This window comes from Triticum urartu, chromosome 5A, assembly GCF_056163025.1.
Source record: "Triticum urartu cultivar PI428250 chromosome 5A, HENAU_Tu73, whole genome shotgun sequence".
NCBI classification, from domain to species: Eukaryota; Viridiplantae; Streptophyta; class Magnoliopsida; order Poales; family Poaceae; genus Triticum; species Triticum urartu.
The window spans coordinates 13566973-13587020 of record NC_141877.1 but is presented as its reverse complement, the minus strand read 5'-3'; the positions used below and the strand labels follow the sequence as shown (position 1 = coordinate 13587020).

The window sequence follows — 20048 nt, the reverse complement described above, 5'->3', positions numbered from 1 at the left end:
CCCCGTTGGTCTGCCCGTCAATAGGCACCTCGGCAGGCTCGCTGGATGGGGTCACCGTGAGGGTCGCCGTGAAATGCATGTCGACTTCGAGGGTCAACTCGCCGACTTTGAAAGAGCAAACCTAGTCGCGCTACAACACATAGACGTGGTCAATCCTTGGGTGGTAGAGCACAAAACCTTTATTAAGAAGACGTACAATGACCGAGGCCAATAGAGGACGGACGGAGATATAATCAAAGAGAACAACTCATGTTTCACACGTTGGTTCAAGCAGAAGCTTCTGTCGTACCCTTTACTTGAGGATTCTTCCGCGGAAGAACAACTCATATTCGCCTTGTCACAGGGTGCCGAGCACAACCTGATGACCTATGAGGCGTACGATATCAATGGCTACACATTCTACACCAAGGACAAGGACATGAAGAGCGATGGTTATCAGAACTCCGAGGTAACGATGGAATCCTACACCGGTAACGACAATGACAGATACTACAGAAGGATCGAGGAGATCTGGGAGCTGAGCTGTGCTGGAGAGAAGGTCCCGATGTTCCGTATTAGATGGGCCAAGAGCGTCCTAAAAGAAGACCGGTATTTCACCACCATGGTTATACCCGAAGCCAAATCCAAGATCGCGGGCGCAAACGTCACCGCGAAAAATGAGGTATGGGTACTGGCTTCCCAAGTGGACCAATGTTTCTTCATTACCGACCAGTCAAAGCCCAGTTGTGTTGTCGTGAGGAGAGGAAAAAGGAAGATCATCAGAATGGATGGAGTCGCCAATGAGCAAGACTTCGACAAGTACGGCGACCCGAAGATGGAACATGATGACGACGATGAAGTAGCAGCATACACCACAAGAAGAAGCAGGACCACCCTACCTAAAGGACGTCCGTTCCACAGAAGAACTCCATTTGCGAAAAAGAAGGGCAAGAAGATTGTGAACAGATAGCTAGGTAAGATCGATTGTATTTAAATCGTAGTCTTCATTTCTCGATTGTATTTCATGGGCACTTTTTCATATCATGAATATTTTTAGGACGACCCACCGCACCCTCCCCCGCCGCCGCCGACCCCCCGCACCCTCCCCCGGCCCGCTCCGCCGCCGCCGCCGACACCCCGCACCCTCCCCCGCTTTTTGATGATATTATTAAATAACAAATTTGATGATATTTTCAAATAACAAATTTGATGATATTTTCAAATAACAAATTTGATGATATTTTCAATTAAAAATAAAAAAACAAATTTGATGATATTTTCAAAAAACCAAATTTGATGATATTTGATGATATCTTCTGTTCTAGTACTCATGAAAATAACAAATTTGATAAAAAGCAAATTATTAGATGCAACAAGAAATAATGAAAAAAAGAAGTTACTAATAGCGCACCAGAGGAGGGTGCGCCATTGCTATCAGAAAAAAAAAGTTACTAATGGCGCACCAGAGGGTGGTGCGCCATTGCTATGAGTGTTTTTATGGCGCACCCCTAGATGGTGCGCCATTACTAACATTCCCCCCGCTAGCTGGATATACCCCTTCGCCCGATCCCCCCTTCCCTCTCCCTCGCCAGATCCCCTTTCCCTCCTTCGCCACACCCGCTCCGACGACCCCGTCCCGCTCTGACGGCCCCTGTGCCCGCTCCACACGCGCTCCGGCTCCCCCGCGCCGCCGCCCCCGCGCCACCCACCACTCCATTCGCTGCACCGCCAACGACCGCACGGGGTGCAGGACGACGACCGGCGCCGACCCGCGAAGCACGTGGCCGCCGGCCTCCCCACGACCAACCGAGGCGCCCAGGAGGACCGCCGCCGTCTTCCACTTCGACTACGAGGACCCGGACGAGCTCGGATGCCCTCGAGCCATCCCTTCGACGCTGCCGCCACCGCCGACCCCGACCCCGACCCCGACCCCTCCGGCGACCGGTCGCGCCCGCCCAGGTACCTCTCCTCCTTCCTCCTTCCTCCCAAATAGGTTCAGTCTCAACGAGCTCTATCCACAAAACCTAACTTCAATTTTGTATAGCACAAAAAGGTGCTACCGTCCACAAAACCTAACGATGCAGTTAGCTAGTTGTGAGCAATCTTTTGGTTTTCTAGTGTTCTAGCTTGGAAGTTGCACCTACCACTATTTTCTGCAGATTACATTCTTAATCGAGGGCTATTGTTGTGCACTCAAAAGTTGTTGGAAAGAAAATACCCTATATTTTAGTGCATTATATATAGTACACAAAAGTAGGCAAAGTTTCTTTGAAAATATAGATGCAAGGAGAAATAAGCAGCCAAAATAGCAATTAGCAAAAGTGATAGTGGTACTGAATTTAAGTGTGTAATGGTGGACCCTGAAGCTGATATTTTAGCAATGGTGGCTTCAGTGTGTGGTGCAGTGGCAGCCACTCCTCCTTCCCCCTTCTGCTGCCATCCCAATAATGTTGGTCTTATTCTTATCTTCACCCTGTTTTTAACACACTATATTACTGCTTTCCACTACTCTTTTTATCACCAGAAGCTTAGCATTATATTATCACAGTGTTTTCATCTTCTTCCAAAACCACACTATGGCACAGAAAATTAAGCTAGACAGGCTCCATGTCCAGGTTCAGACTAGTGGAATTTCTTTTCTTTTTTTTAAGACAAGACGAGTGAAAAACAAGTATAAGACCAACATTTAGAGATGCTAGCATGGATATACATGTTGCTGATTGTCATAAGTACTCTATATTTTAAACATCAACCATAACCAACAGCTAGAAGTTTATTTGCTTCCACTGTAAATTCATATTTAGAAAACTGCTCTGTATTTGAGTGGAAGAACAAATTTTAAACTGAATTTTGAGGTGTAACCAAACTAAACTGATGATAACTCTTGTTGCCTAGAAACAGAGGTATTTTACATATTGCATTGCCTTCTGTTTTACTGCATTTATCAGGGCATTGTTGGTGTTTGTTTATGTTCAGAGTTTAAGCATGTGTAGTGTAGTGTAGTGTAGTGTAGTGTAGTGAGCTTGTTCTAGTGTAGTGAGGTCTGAACCATTGCACAATATAGTGTAGTGTAGTGAGCTCTGAACCATGTTCAGTGTTGAGTACTTCAAGTTTACTGAACCTATTCATTTTTGTGGACTTAGTGAACATGATAAGACAAACCAGATGCTCTATTTTTAATTAACAGTAATCCATGATCAGCAACAGTTTCTTTCACTAATTTTCAGTCAACAGCAATCCATGATTTTTTTCTGCTAAAACTATTGATGATTTTTTGTTGGGTGACCTATTAGATTTGGAATGGAAGCTCACATAAGTTGAGCTGAGTTTTGTCCATATGAAAGCAGAGGACCATATGGTTTGTGGCCTTTTCATCCATATGAATGTAGAGGCACATTGTGGTGCTAGTTTGCTGGGTTTTGTCTCCAACCATCGTGTCGTGATGATTTTGCAGGTACCCCGAGAGGCCCTTGAGTTTGCCGGAATGTCGATTAACTTCCGTTCTGGCAAATTCGGGTACTCCATATGTCCTATTTTCAGCAAAGGTCATGCTGAAATTTTCCGTGAATTTTAGCATGACTTTGCTAAAAATCGGAGATATGGGGTACTTGGTACTAATGCATGGGCCAGGGTATCTTAGTACTTAATTAAGTAGGATCAACTGCCTCTTGTGTTATGCATGGGCCTCAGCATCGACAAACCCTAAATTATAAAACCTTGGCTTTTAGGGTGCCTCGGTGTCGATAAAAACCTAAATGATGAAAGCTTAGGCTTTTAGGGTGCCTCGGCGTCGACAAACCCTAAATGATAAAAGCTTAGCTTTTAGGATGCCTCGGTGTCGACAAAACCTAAATGATGAGACCATGATCTTGTTCCTTGACAATAACCAACTGTTTCCTATTTAGAGCGAAACATGGCCCACAACGATGAGGCCGGCGGTTTGGGCGGCAAGCAATTCTGGGAGCTATCCCAGGAGATGTAGGAAGAACCTCACCGCTATGAGGACACTGCGGAAGACACCGATCCTAACTACACAACCCCTAGTGGCGTCGGGGATGACACCACTGATGGTGCCGCCGAGGATGCCACCACTGATGGTGCCGCCGAGGATGCCACCACTGATGATGGCAGCGCACGCACAGATGGCAGCCAACCGAAGAGGCAACGGAAGGACCGGCGCCCGAACGTGCTCCGCACCGTCAAGGAGGAATTTACTGAAGTGAACTCCGACGGGCATCCAACGGCGCCCAAAGAAACAATCAAGGGGTACTCGCTTCAGCTCGGGTGCATTCTCCGGAGCACCGTCTCGATCAACACCGAGAACCTAAGGCATAAGGACCAAGGGAATTTGCGCACCCTCCTCTTCACGAAGCTACACGAACGATACAAGTTCCCTGCTGAATTTGAAAACACACGCCTCTCAGGGAATAATGTGAACAGTGTCGCCCTCACAAGGATGAGCACAGCCCTATCTACTTGGAGAAGCGCGGTGAAGACAATGATTGAGAAAGGTGATAGTTATGAGAAGATCAAGGCAAAAAATCCTTCGATCAGCGAAGATGACTACAAGAAGTTCAAGATCAAGTGCGAGAGTAGCGCAACCTCCGAATCCAGTCAGTGGGGGAAAGAAATGCGGGAGTTGAACTTAGGGGAACACAAACTCGGTCCCGGCGGTTACAGAGTGGCGGAGCCTATATGGGACAAGGAGGACGCGCAGCGTGCCGAGCAAGGCCTACCGCCCCGCTTCGAGAAATACCGTGACAAGCAGACCAGGAACTATGTCAGGGCCCGGTACAAGGAGGACCCGGTAACAAAGGAGCTTACCACGGATCCGAAGACCAGGGAGCTTGAGCTTGTTCTGGTAAGGAATACACCCCCGCGTAATTAGCTCCATATGGTTGCATTCTAATTAATGAAGCCAAATTTCTAAATGGTTCACATTCCTTCCGCAGGAGACTGAAAGCAGTAGCGCGGGGTCGTCTCAGAGCACCCCTTGGGACAGCACTCTAAATAGGGCGTTGAACGGAATGAAAAACAAGGATAAGCTCAGTAAGCCGTCGTCAGCTGGTCGTGTGGCCGGCAAAGGCTTGTGCACAAAATGGTCATCCTACTATAACGCTGGTGGGCGAAAGGAGAGAAAGACCAGCTCGGAAAGCCAGTCGCGCGAGGTTCAAGAACTCAAGGCACAAGTGGCGCGGATTCCGGAGACTATCCAAGAGCAAGTGCAACAACAACTGGGAGCGACGCTCATCAACATTATGCCTACCTTGATTCATGGGCTGACGACGTGGATTGCGGGCGGCCAACAGGGGCCGCCCCCGATTCCCAGCTTCACTGCCAGCAACTCGCAGAACGCGCAGGCGGCGCCATTGGTGTCTCCGGAGGAGGCGGTATTGGTGTCTCCGACGCCGGCACGAGCATTGGAGCTTAATGCACCTGGGTGTACGTCAGCCGACACCTCGGCAGCAAGCAGCCCCTTCGTCAGTTCCACGCCCGTCGTTGGCGGTGCCTCGACATTAGCCGAGCTCGATGCCATCATTATGGTAACTAATTAAGCCTCTCAGCCGAGGACTTCATCTCCTTGTCTTTGACTGGGCATCCCTGACGCCCTACATGTTTTCGCAGGGCGCCGCCGACGTTCCGTGCACTCTCCTGCACTTCGTGAACGACGAGTTGGTCGATGTCGCCAAGGGTAGCATCGTTCAACCGGGCAACCCCGTGTTCCACGGTAATCCGATGCCACCCACCGTGTATAGGGTTCAACTGGTTCGGGTGTTGCCAGGCTGCGACGAGTTGTTACCTCCAATTCGACCCGCCGGGGCCGACGAAGATGATGTGATGACCCTCAGCGCCTGCCTAAGCTGGCCCCTGCTTTTGCCGAAGAGCCAGATTCATTTGGGGGCGGGGGACACCACCCCAAAGACAACACCGCCAGTCGTGCAGGCGCCAAGCCATGGCAAGACCGCCGCAACGCTGCCGGACATCGCTATGGCACAGGATCCGAACATGCATATGGCACAGGATCCAGACGACGACGACAACGATGATGGTACATTTACCAACATCGATAAGTACTTTGCCGAACATGGGTACGGTGATGAATTCTTCGGCCTCATTCTCAAGAACCCAACCCTAAAAAAGACGACCGCGATCATGCTGGTACCACGGAGAAACCAAATTGCAACACGCGTCGTCTAGCGTTCAGTTCTCAGGAGACGCCTCCAGCTGCCGCCTTCACCGAGCCTCAGAGAGGTGCCAACTATTATCAGCCCCAACACACTCAAGAAGGCGGTCTGTGAGCAGAACTTGATCCCATTACAGCAGAATAAGAAGGGACGGAAAACAAAGAGTAACAAGGGTGCCAACCAGCCGGCACCGAGAACGATCCGTGCTCAAGACGGTCCACCTTCACCTAAGGATATCTCTAGGAGGGTGCATGTGGCGGGTAGGCCGATGCTACCGACTAATCTGCTCAATGCTGCAACCGGTGCTATGCGGAGTCTGCATGACAGTGTTCTTTCTTTGGAGAAGCGGCGTCTCTCCGAGAATGATGTGGCATACCCGGTTTTCGTGGCCAAGGTGCTAGAGGGCAAGGGCTTTGTGGATAACGCCATCGGGGGTACGATCGTCCTGCGGTTTGATGACATCTTCGCTATGTTTGACCTTCATCCGCTGCACTACACCTTCGTTCGGCTATTTTCGCTGAGTATGGAGATGCGGATCATTAGAGACAAGACCCCGGACATCGTGATAGTCGACCCCTTCTACATGCGTGCCAAGATCTTGGGCAGCGCTGGGGACCGGCAGGTCGCGAGTTCTTACCTCGAAGGCGTCATTCTGGCAAACCCAGATAAGGATAACTTCCTCGTGCCTTACTTTCCCGAGTAAGTCATCCCCTCACCACCCCGTAACATATGATTTCTTAGATTTCGATCATTCTTTTTTTTCTAACATTCCGTGTTTTATGCAGGGACACACATTGCACACTCATCCTCTTAAGCCCGAAATATTCCATGGCCACGTATTTCGACTCGGACCGTCAGTCGAAGAAAGACTACACAAATATCAAGAAAGTTCTTGTTGATGTTCTCCCTGGCTACGCCAGATCTGGAGGCACCTTCACCAGGCCAGTTCGTAGGTACGGCAAGCACGTGTTCGCCCACACTATGATGTTCCCCTGCGTCAAGCAGCCGCCTGGCGGTCATAAGGATGCCTACTACGCCCTCCATCACATGTGGGCGATCATACGGGACCATAATCACCTTCTACTACCAAATAATCTCAAAGATTGGGCCGCAAGATTGTCGGCAATCCTAGACGCGGACATCAGACAAGAATTCTTTCGCATCCAGTCGGAGTTTGTGGAAATTATCCATCAAGATGTCCTTCGTACCTCGGGGCAGTTCTACATCAGATATCAACCGTCCAACAGTGAGATAGACACAACGCTACAAATGCAGGCTGACAACGCCCGCGATTTCATGACCATCACGAGAGACGGCGGCTTCATCCATGCTCCGGTCCCTGAGTCGACTCGAAAGTAGTGATGCTATGTGTAGTTCTGAAACATCGATTGGCTCATGTTGTAATTAAACTTTAATGAACTTGTATGTCTCTTTGGTTTGGACAGTTGTTCAACTTATATGTAATCGATGCTATTTATTAGTAGGACCATAAATCGTGCTATTGATGTGTTGCTTTTCTCTTTCGATCCTTTTGTTGCATACTTATATATTGCTTATGTATTGTCTCTGAATTGTTACTAACGTTTTGTTTGGCTAGTGCATAGAGATGCCGTCGTATGTCGTGTACAAGGGTAAGGTTCTCGGAGTCTACGTCGTCTAGGAGGAGTGTCGGAGACAGGTTCACCGTTTCAGCGGTAATAGTTACAAAGGGTACACCACTAAGGCGGAGGCGGAAGTTAGATACGCGCGCTATCTAGCGGGAGAGAGGAGGGAGCGTTGGAGGAACCGGATGAAGACCAGTTTCATCGCGATTATGCTCATCGTGATGACCACAGCTCTCTTCTATGTGACGGTAGTTTAGATGATCGATATCGACTTGTAATGTGAAGACAAACTCGCTACTCGCGGTTTCGAGACTTGTCATGTTCTAACTTTGTTCGGTATTTTAAATTCCGAGACTAATATGATGAATTGTATTCGGAGACTAATCTTCTATTGTATTCGATGAATCTGCTGTTGCTGTGTGGTGCTAGCTATATTCTGTCCAATAATATATTTTGTAGCCTGTGAAAATATCAGAAAATAAAAAAATCCCTAATATTCATACTAGTGGCGCACCACCACATAGTGCACCATTAGTAAGCCAGAGCGCACTAATGGCACATCATCCACCAGTGCGCCATTAGTATGCCAAAGCACATGGGTAAATATGGCCCCCTGGGAGGCATACTAATGGCGCACCGTGGGCTATACTAATGGCGCACTGCATGGTGCGCCATTAGTATACCAGTTACTAATGGCGCACCACTAGTGCGCCATTAGTAAAAAATACTAATGGCGTGATACTAGTGGCGCACCTGTAGTGCGCCATTAGTAGGCAAAACAGGTGCACCACTAGTAGGCCTTTTCCTAGTAGTGGGTCCTTGGCCTCCATGGCATGGGAGGGGCGAGAGCCCCTCCGAGATTGGATATGTCTATCTGTCTCTCTCTGTTTCTGCGTTCTCAGATTCTACCCTTTCACTATTTCTTATATTCCCAGAGATCTGTAACTCTGATTGGGCTGAAATTTTAACACGATCTCTATCCAGATATTAGCTTTCTTGCGGAGAAACAAGGGCGTCAACCGCCTTACGGGGTGGCCACGAGGGTAAGGGGCGCGCCCCCCTGCCTCGTGGGCCCCTCGAGCATCGTCTCGCGTTGATTTCACTTCCCAAAAATCACATATATTCCAAAAAAACCTCCGTCCGTTTTTATCCCGTTTGGACTCCGTTGGATATGGATATTCTGCGAAACAAAAAACATGCAACAAACAGGAACTGGCACAGGGCACTGGATCAATATGTTAGTCCCAAAAATAGTATAAAAAGTTGCCAAAAGTATATGAAAGTTGTAGAATATTGGCATGGAACAATCAAAAATTATAGATACGACGGAGATGTACCAGCATCCCCAAGCTTAATTCCTGCTCGTCCTCGAGTAGGTAAATGACAAAAAAGATAATTTTTGATGTGGAATGCTACCTAGCATATTCTTGATCACATATATAATCATGGAATGAATATTAAGATACGAGTTATTCAAAGCAATAGTCCATCATTTGACATAAAAACAATAATACTTCAAGCCTACTAATAAAGCAATCATGTCTTTTCAAAGTAACATGGCCAAAGAAAGTTATCCCTACAAAATCATATAGTCTGGCTATGCTCCATCTTCACCACACAAAATATTCACATCATGCACAACCCCGATGACAAGCCAAGCAATTGTTTCATACTTTTGACGTTCTCAAACCTTTTCAACTTTCACGCAATACATGAGTGTGAGACATGTACATAGCACTATAGGTGGAATAGAATGGTGGTTGTGGAGAAGACAAAAAGGAGAAGATAGTCTCACATCAACTAGGCGTATCAACGGGCTATGGAGATGCCCATCAATAGATATCAATGTGAGTGAGTAGGGATTGCCATGCAACGGATGCACTAAGAGCTATAAGTGTATGAAAGCTCAAACTGAAACTAAGTGGGTGTGCATCCAGCTTGCTTGCTCATGAAGACCTCGGGTGTTTGAGGAAGCCCATCATCGGAATATACAAGAAAGTTCTATAATGAAAATTCCCACTAGTATATGAAAGTGATAACTCAAGAGACTCTCTATATGAAGAACATGGTGCTACTTTGAAGCACAAGTGTTGTAAAAGGATAGTAACATTGCCCCTTCTCTCTTTTTCTCTCATTTATTATTTTTATTTTTATTTTTTTGGTGGGCTTCTTTGGCCTCTTTTTTTATTTGGGCTTCTTTGGCCTCTTTTATTTATTTTTAAAGTCCGGATTCTCATCACGATTTGTGGGGGAATCATAGTCTCCATCATCATTTCCTCACTGGGACAATGCTCAAATAATGATGATCATCACACTTTTATTTACTTACAACTCGATATCTAGAACAAAGATATGACTCTATATGAATGCCTCCGGTGGTGTACCGGGATGTGCAATGATCTAGCGTAGCAATGACATCAAAAAACGGACAAGCCATGAAAACATCATGCTAGCTATCTTACGATCATGCAAAGCAATATGACAATGAATGCTCAAGTCATGTATATGATGATGATGGAAGTTGCATGGCAGTATATCTCGGAATGGCTATGGAAATGCCATGATAGGTAGGTACGATGGCTGTTTTGAGGAAGGTATATGGTGGGTTTATGGTACCGGCGAAAGTTGTGTGGTACTAGAGAGGCTAGCAATGGTGGAAGGGTGAGAGTGCGTATAATCCATGGACTCAACATTAGTCATAAAGAACTCACATACTTATTGCGAAAGTCTATTAGCTATCGAAACAAAGTACTACGCGCATGCTCCTAGGGGGATAGATTGGTAGGAAAAGACCATCGCTCATCCCTGACCGCCACTCATAAGGACGACAATCAATAAATAAATCATGCTCCGACTTCGTTACATAACGGTTCACCATACGTGCATGCTATGGGAATCACAAACCTCAACACAAGTACTTCTACTAATCCACAACTACCCACTAGCATGAATCTAATATCACCATCTTTATATCGTAAAACTATTGCAAGGAATCAAACATATCATATTCAGTGATCTACAAGTTTTATGTAGGATTTTATGATTAACCATGTGAATGACCAATTCATGTCATCTCTCTAAATAGATATAAGTGAAGCAAGAGAGTTTAATTCGTTCTACAAAAGATATTCCCACGCTCTAACAAATATAAGTGAAGCAAAAGAGCATTCTACAAATGGAGGTTTTCTATGTAAAGAGAAACAGGCAATCCAAACTTCAAATGATATAAGTGAAGCACATGAAGCATTCTATAAAGCCATACTCAAAATATATAAGTGAAGTGCATAGAGCATTCTATAAATCAACCAAGGACTATATCATACCAGCATGGTGCATAAAAGAAAAGTGAAAACTAATGCAAAAAGACGCTCCAAGATTGCACATATCGCATGAACGAAACGAATCCGAAAACATACCGATACTTGTTGAAGAAAGATGGGATGCCTTCCGAGGCATCCCCAAGCTTAGACGCTTGAGTCTAATTTAATATTTACTTGGGGTGCCTTGGGCATCCCCAAGCTTGAGCTCTTGCCTCTCTTCCTTCTTCTCACATCGAGACCTTCTCGATCATCGAACACTTCATCCACACAAAACTTCAACAGAAAACTCGGTAAGATCCATTAGTATAATAAAGCAAATCACTACTCTAAGTACTGTTGCAAACCGATTAATATTTTGTTTTAGCATTGTGTCTACTGTAGTACAACTTTTTCATGGCTTAATCCACTGATATAAATTGATAGTTTCATCAAAACGAGCAAACTATGCATCAAAAACAGAATCTGTCTAAAACAGAACAGTCTGTAATAATCTGAACATTCACCATACTTATGATACTTGAAAAATTCTACCAAAATTAGGAAAAATAAAAAAAATTATAGAAAGATAGTGCAAAAATAATCAGAACCATTTTACGTTCCAGCTAAAAATTTAAACTCGCGCACTACAGCCAAAGTTTCTGTCCTGCACCGTACAAACCATCGAGCAAATGTAAACATCCTAAAGGCAAACTTGGCACATTATTTTTATAATACAATGGAATTGTACAAGGGGATAATTGTTTTTTTGAAAAGTTTCTGTAATCAAGATTCACAAAGTTGCCGTGAGCATGAACAAAGTTCAAGGAGCTCTCCCACTTCAACAATGCTTGTCTTTCTCACTTTCACTTTAGGTTTTGAAAAAGTTTTGGGTTCCCCTCTTTATTTTTGTTGTTTTTAAACTATATGAAAGCACTCAACAGAAATAAATGACTCTCTAAAACTTCCGGGTTGTCTCCCTGGCAGCACTTTCTTTAAAGCCATTAAGCTAGGCATATAGTGCTCAAGTAGTGAATCCACCTGGATCCCAAGGTATATCAAAGCCAATTTTAATTAGCAATGATTTGTAATTTAGTAGTGAGCACAAAGCAACATATATCATGTAATGACGAATTCTAACTCTCTTCCTATGCATCGGCATGTCATAAAAGAACAATTCATGCACACAAAGTAAAGGCCAATGCATAGCATAAGCAGCTTCTTGCAATTTTATCATATTGGAAACATAGAGAGGTGGAGATATAGTTCCTCTCTCATAATAATTGCAAGTAGGAGCAGCAAGCACATACATATTATATTCATCAAAATCATCACGTGCAATGGGTAAAGGCAACCCATCAATATAATCCTTAATAAGGGCAAACTTCTCCGATGTAGTGTAGTCAGGAGAATTCAAAAGGATAATAGGACTATCATGTGTGGGTGCAATAGCAAAAATTTCATGCTTAACACAAGGAACTATAGGAAGTTCATCTCCATAGGCATAATTCATATTGGCATCTTGGCCACAAGCATAGAAAGCATCATCAAAAAGGGATATTTCAAGAGAATCAACGGGATCATAACAATCATCATAGCAATCATCCTTCGGTAAGCACGAAGAGAAATTAAACAATGTATGAGTTGAAGAGTTACTCTCATTAGAAGGTGGGCACGGGTAGCTAATCCGCTCTTCATCCTTTTGTTCTTCGCTCTCCTCCTCATCTTTTTCATCCAATGAGCTCACAGTTTCATCAATTACTTCTTCCATAGACTCCTGCAAAATAATAGTCTCTTCTTGGACAGCGGGGTAGTCCTCAATATATAGTTCAACATAGGCATTAGAAGCATAATTATCATAGCAATATTTAAGTATGTCAAAATTTCCAGATTTGTAAAGAGTAGCATCATACGTTTCAATCAAAGAAGCAATTTCATAAGCACCCTTGAAAGCAACAAATTCTTCAATTTGTTGAACATCATAGTAACTATAAACACCCTTAGCATACAAAGATATGATTCCATTATCACTAAACTCACATTGATAGGGAAGGTGTTTCTTAGGGTTTTCAGAACAACAAGTAATGTCATATATTTCGCATAAATTCCAAGCATAGCAATGCAAACGATGAATTTGACCCAGTAAAATTTTCCCTTTTTCAGATATTCTGTGTCGCACATAACAAGCATGCTCATCTAAAGATTTGCCCTCAACTAAGCTAGTTGGGGTTTCAGCACGAGCACATAGGGATCGAAGATGATCCAAGTAATAAGCTTCAGCAGTGTGATAGATTTTGAGTGGTTCTTCAACCATTGGTTTAGTAGGTAAAACTATTTTTTTGGTATTTTGTGTTTCCTACCCATAACTAAAGATACAAAACAACTAAGAACAATAGATAAAAATTACTTAGTGATAAAGCAAACAAGCACACACAAGAATATTCACCCCACGCTATTGCTCCCCAGCAACTGTGCCAGAAAAAGGTCTTGATAACCCACAAGTATAGGGGATCGCAACAGTTTTTGATAAGTAAGAGTGTCGAACCCAACGAGGAGCTAAAGGCAGAACAAATATTCCCTCAAGTTCTATCGACCACCTATACAACTCTACGTACGCTTGATGTTCACTTTACCTAGAACAAGTATGAAACTAGAAGTACTTTGTAGGTGTTTTTGGATAGGTTTGCAAGATAATAAAGAGCAAGTAAATAAAAAGTATGGTCTGTTTAGATAAAGACACAACTAAGTTAGTTTTAGTAAAGAGCTTTTTGTTACGAGAAAGTTATTTGTCCCTAGGCAATCGATAACTAGACCGATAATCATTATTGCAATTTTATATGAGGGAGAGGAATAAACTAACATACTTTCTCTACTTGGATCATATGCACTTATGATTGGAACTCTAGCAAGCATCCGCAACTACTAAAGATCATTAAGGTAAAACCCAACCATAGCATTAAAGCACCAAGTCCTCTTTATCCCATACGCAACAACCCCCTTACTCGGGTTTGTGTTTCAGTCACTCACGCAACCCACTATAAGCGAATCATGAACGTATTGCAACACCCTACAGCGGGGATACCTCATGCTTGCGCGACACGGAGAGCACCGTAGGACAGAACCAATAATAAAACATGCAACTCAAACCAATCACGATCATCAAATAACCCATAGGACAAAACAGATCTACTCAAACATCATAGGATAGCCATACATCATTGGGAAATAATATATAGCGTTGAGCACCATGTTTAAGTAGAGATTACAGCGGGTAAGAGAGAGGTTACTCCACTGCATAGAGGGGGGAAGAGTTGGTGATGATGGCGGTGAAGTTGTTGGTGAAGATTGCGGTGATGATGATGGCCCCCGGTGGCACTCCGGTGCCACCGGAAGCGAGGGGGAGAGATCCCCCCTCCTTCTTCTTCTTCCGTGACCTCCTCCCTGGATGGGAGAAGGGTTTCCCCTCTGGTCCTTGGCCTCCATGGCATGGGAGGGGTGACAGCCCCTCTGAGATTGGATCTGTCTCTCTGTCTCTCTCTGTTTCTGCGTTCTCAGATTCTACCCTTTCACCGTTTCTTATATTCCCGGAGATCTGTAACTCCGATTGGGCTAAAATTTTAACACGATATCTATCCGGATATTAGCCTTCTTGCGGCGAAAGAACGGCATCAACGGCCTTACGGGGTGGCCACGAGGGTCAGGGGCGCGCCTGCCCCCCTGGGGCACGCCCCCTGCCTCGTGGGCCCCTCAAGCATCGTCTCGCGTTGATTTCACTTCCCAAAAATCACATATATTCCAAAAAAAATCTCCGTATGTATTTATCCCGTTTGGAGTCCGTTTGATATGGATATTCTGCGAAACAAAAAACATGCAACAAACAGGAACTGGCACTGAGCACTGGATCAATATGTTAGTCCCGAAAATAGTATAAAAAGTTGCCAAAAGTATATGAAAGTTGTAGAATATTGGCATGGAACAATCAAAAATTATAGATACAACAGAGACGTATCAGGGATGCTATGTTTAATGAAGATGATATTTGTAGTCTCCCAAGTTTTGATATGCAAATTTATTATGATGATAGCATGCCTCCTACTTATGATGATTATATTGATGAAAGTGGGTTTGGAAGAGTGTCATCCTTAGGAAGTAATGATCCCACTATTTTGGAGGATGTTGAATCTTATTTGTGATAATTATGAAAGTGGATTTGGAGAGGTCATGACTTTATTTAGTAATGATTCCACTATCTTGGAAGAGGTTTCAATCGATTATGATGAGAACAAAGTTGCTACCTATGATGATTATTGTGATGATATTATGCTATAAAAAGTAGTGATGATTATATTTATAAAACTTGTCATGATTATGATTACCCCTTTTCTGAACATTACTCTTTTAATATGGAAACAATTTATAGTATTCGAGTTTCTTATGATACTCCCACTATTCCGAATGAGAAGAACTTTGCTTATGTGGAGAATAGTAAATTTTCTATGCTTGTAGATCATGAAAAGAATGCTTTATGTGATGGTTATATTGTTGAATTCATTCATGAAGCTACTGAAAATTAGTATGAGGGAGGAACATATGCTTGTAGGAATTGCAATAATATCAAGCTTCCTCTCTATGTGCTTAAAGTTTTGAAGTTATGCTTGTTTTGCCTTCCTATGCTAGTTGATTATTGTTCCCATAAATTTTTTGATCACAAAATCCCTATGCATAGGAAGTGGGTTAGACTTAAATGTGCTAGTGATATTCTTCATGATGCTCTCTTTATGTTTCAATTCTTATCTATTATGTGACCATCATTGAAATCATCATGCCTAGCTAGGGGCGTTAAATGATAGCGCTTGTTGGGAGGCAACCCAATTTTTGTTCCTTGCTTTTTTCTCCTGTTTAGTAATAAATTAATCATCTATCCTATGTTATGATTGTGTTTTTTATGTTTTAATTAGTATTTGTGCCAAGTAAAACCTTTAGGATCTTCTTGGGTGATTGTTATTCAATCTTGCTATAAAAAATAGAAAGTATGCGCTCACAAGAATAATTTTCATTTTTTACCAAAGAGCGATAAAATACCAATTCCACTTGAAGTATATTAATAAAAAAATTCTAGGACTTCCTAATTTATCAGGATTTTTGGAGTTACAGAAGAATTCAAAATCTACAGATTACTACAGACTGTTCTGTTTTTGACAGATTCTGTTCTCTATGTGTTGTTTGCTTATTTTGATGAATCTATGAGTAGTATCGGAGGGTATGAACCATACATGAGTTGGAACACAGTAGATATTACACCAATATGAATTTATAATGAGTTCACGACAGTACTTAAGTGGTGATTTATTTTCTTATACTAACGGAGCTTACGAGTTTTCTGTTAAGTTTTGTGTTGTGAAGTTTTCAAGTTTTGGGTAAAGATTCGATGGACTATGGAATAAGGAGTGGAAAGAGCCTAATCTTGGGGATGACCAAGGCACCCCAAGGTAATATTCAAGGACAACCAAAAGCCTAAGATTGGGGATGCCCCGGAAGGCATCCCCTCTTTCGTTTTCGTTCATCGGTAACTTTACTTGGAGCTATATTTTTATTCACCACATGATATGTGTTTTGCTTGGAGTGTCTATTAATTTTCTTAGGATTTTCTTGCTGTTTGAATAAAATACCAAGATCTGAAATTCTTAAATGTTAGAGAGTCTTCACCTAGTTGCATAATTATTCGACTACTCATTGATCTTCACTTATATCTTTCGGAGTAGTTTGTCATTTGCCCTAGTGCTTCACTTATATCCTTTTAGAGCACGATGGTGGTTTTATTTTGAAGAAATAGATGAACTATCATGCTTCACTTATATCATTTTGAGAGTCTCTAAACAGCATGGTAGTTTGCTTTGGTATGAATTTAGTCCTAATATGATGGGCATCCAAGTGGGATATAATAAAAACTTTCATATAAAGTGCATTGAATACTAAGAGAAGTTTGATACTTGATGATTGTTTTGAGATATTGAGATGGTGATATTAGAGTCTTGCTAGTTGAGTAGTTGTGAATTTGAGAAATACTTGGGTTGAAGTTTGTGATTCCCGTAGCATGCACGTATGGTGAACCATTATGTCATGAAGTCGGAGCATGATTTATTTATTGATTGCCTTCCTTATGAGTGGCGGTCGGGGACGAGCGATGGTCTTTTCCTACCAATCTATCCCCCTAGGAGCATGCACGTAGTACTTTGTTTTGATAACTAATAGATTTTTGCAATAAGTATGTGAGTTCTTTATGACTAATGTTGAGTCCATGGATTATACGCACTCTCACCCTTCCACCATTGCTAGCCTCTCTAGTACCGCGCAATTTTTGCCGGTACCTTAAACCCACCATATACCTTCCTCAATACAGCCACCATACCTACCTATTATGGTGTTTCCATAGCCATTCCGAGATATATTGCCATGCAACTTTCCACCGTTTCGTTATTACGACACGCTTCATCATTGTCATATTGCTATGCATGATCATGTAGTTGACATCGTATTTGTGGCAAACCACCGTTCATAATTCTTTCATACATGTCACTCATGAGTCATTGCACATCCCGGTACACCGCCGGAGGCATTCATATAGAGTCATATTTTGTTCTAAGTATCGAGTTGTAATTCTTGAGTTGTAATTCATCATTATTAGAGCATTGTCCCAGTGAGGAAAGGATGATGGAGACTATGATTCCCCCACAAGTCGGGATGAGACTCCGGACGAAAATAATAATAATAATAATAATAATAATAATAATAAAGGTCATAAAAAGGGAGAAGCCCAGAGAGAGAGAGAGAGAGAGAGAGAGAGAAAGAGAGAAAGAGAGAACGGGCAATGCTACTATCCCTTTACCACACTTGTGCTTCAAAGTAGCACCATGATCTTCATGATAGAGAGTCTCTTATTTTGTCACTTTCATATACTAGTGGGAATTTTACATTATAGAACTTGGCTTGTATATTCCAATGATGGGCTTCCTCAAAATTGCCCTAGGTCTTCATGAGCAAGCAAGTTGGATGCACACCCACTTAATTCTTTTGTTGAGCTTTCATACACTTATAGCTCTAGTGCATCCGTTGCATGGCAAACCCTACCCACTCACATTGATATCTATTGATGGGCATCTCCATAGCCTGTTGATACGCCTAGTTGATGTGAGACTATCTTCTCCTTTTTCGTCTTCTCCACAACCACCCTTCTATTCCACATATAGTGCTATATCCATGGCTCACGCTCATATATTGCGTGAAGATTGAAAAAGTTTGAGAACATCAAAAGTATGAAACAATTGCTTGGCCTGTCATCGGGGTTGTGCATGATTTAAATATTTTGTGTGGTGAAGATAGAGCATAGCCAGACTATATGATTTTGTAGGGATACCTTTCTTTGGCCATGTTATTTTGAGAAGACATGATTGCTTTGTTAGTATGGTTGAAGTATTATTGTTTTTATGTCAATATTAAACTTTTGTCTTGAATCTTATGGATTTGAATATTCTTGCCACAATAAAGAGAACTACATGGAGAAATATGTTAGGTATCATTTCACATCAAAAATTCTGTTTTTATCATTTACCTACTCGAGGACGAGCAGGAATTAAGCTTGGGGATGCTGATACGTCTCCAACGTATCTATAATTTTTTTATTGTTCCATGCTATTATATTATCAACCTTGGATGTTTTATATGCATTAATATGCTATTTTATATGATTTTGAGACTAACCTATTAACCTAGAGCCCAGTGCCAGTTTCTGTTTTTTTCCATGTTTTAAAGTATTGCAAAAAAGGAAAATCAAACGGAGTCCAATTGACCTGAAACTTCACGGAGATCATTTTTGGACCAGAAGAAGCCCACGGAGTACCGGAGGTGGGCCAGAAGAGTCCCGAGGCCACCACGAGGGTGGGGGGCGCGCCCTACCCCCCTGGGCACGCCCCCCTGCCTCGTGGCCCCCCTGACTGACTTCTTTCGCCTATATATATCAACATACCCTAGAAACATCGCAAAGTGGAATAGATCGGGAGTTCCGCCGCCAGAAGCCTCCGTACACACCGAAAACCAATCTAGACCCGTTCCGGCACCCTGCCGGAGGGGGGAATCCCTCTCTGGTGGCCATCTTCATCATCACGGTGCTCTCCACGACGAGGAGGGAGTAGTTCTTCCTCGGGGCTAAGGGTATGTACCAGTTGCTATGTGTTTGATCTCTCTCTCTCTCTCTCTCTCTCTCGTGTTCTTGAGGTGGTACGATCTTGATGTATCACGGGCTTTGCTATTATAGTTGGATCTTATGATGTTTCTCCCCCTCTACTCTCTTGTGATGAATTGAGTTTTACCTTTGAAGTTGTCTTATCGGATTGAGTCTTTAAGGATTTGAGAACAATTGATGTATGTCTTGCACATGCTTATCTGTCGTGACAATGGGATATCATGTGATCCATTTGATGTATGTTTTGGTGATCAACATCCGAGTTCCACGACCTCATGTACTTATGCATAGGGGTTGGCACACGTTTTTGTCTTGACTCTCCGGTAGAAACTTTGGGGCACTCTTTGAAGTTCTTTGTGTTGGTTGAATAGATGAATCTGAGATTGTGTGATGCATATCGTATAATCATACCCACAGATACTTGAGGTGACATTGGAGTATCTAGGTGACATTAGGGTTTTGGTTGATTTGTGTATTAAGGTGTTATCCTAGTACGAACTCTATGATAGACTGAACGGAAAGAATAGCCTCATGTTATTTTACTACGGACTCTTGAATAGATCGATCAGAAAGGATAACTTTGAGGTGGTTTTGTACCCTACCATAATCTCTTCGTTTGTTCTCCGCTATTAGTAACTTTGGAGTGACTCTTTGTTGCATGTTGAGGGATAGTTATATGATCCAATTATGTTATTATTGTTGAGGGAACTTGCACTAGTGAAAGTATGAACCCTAGGCCTTGTTT

General features: G+C 43.0%; 1 pseudogene; it reads left to right on the top strand.

Annotated features, from left to right (window-relative positions):
- Nucleotides 1-3892: 3892 nt before the first annotated feature.
- The window catches only part of LOC147967485 (uncharacterized), a 68688-nt pseudogene continuing 52532 nt past the window's right edge, over nt 3893-20048 (top strand).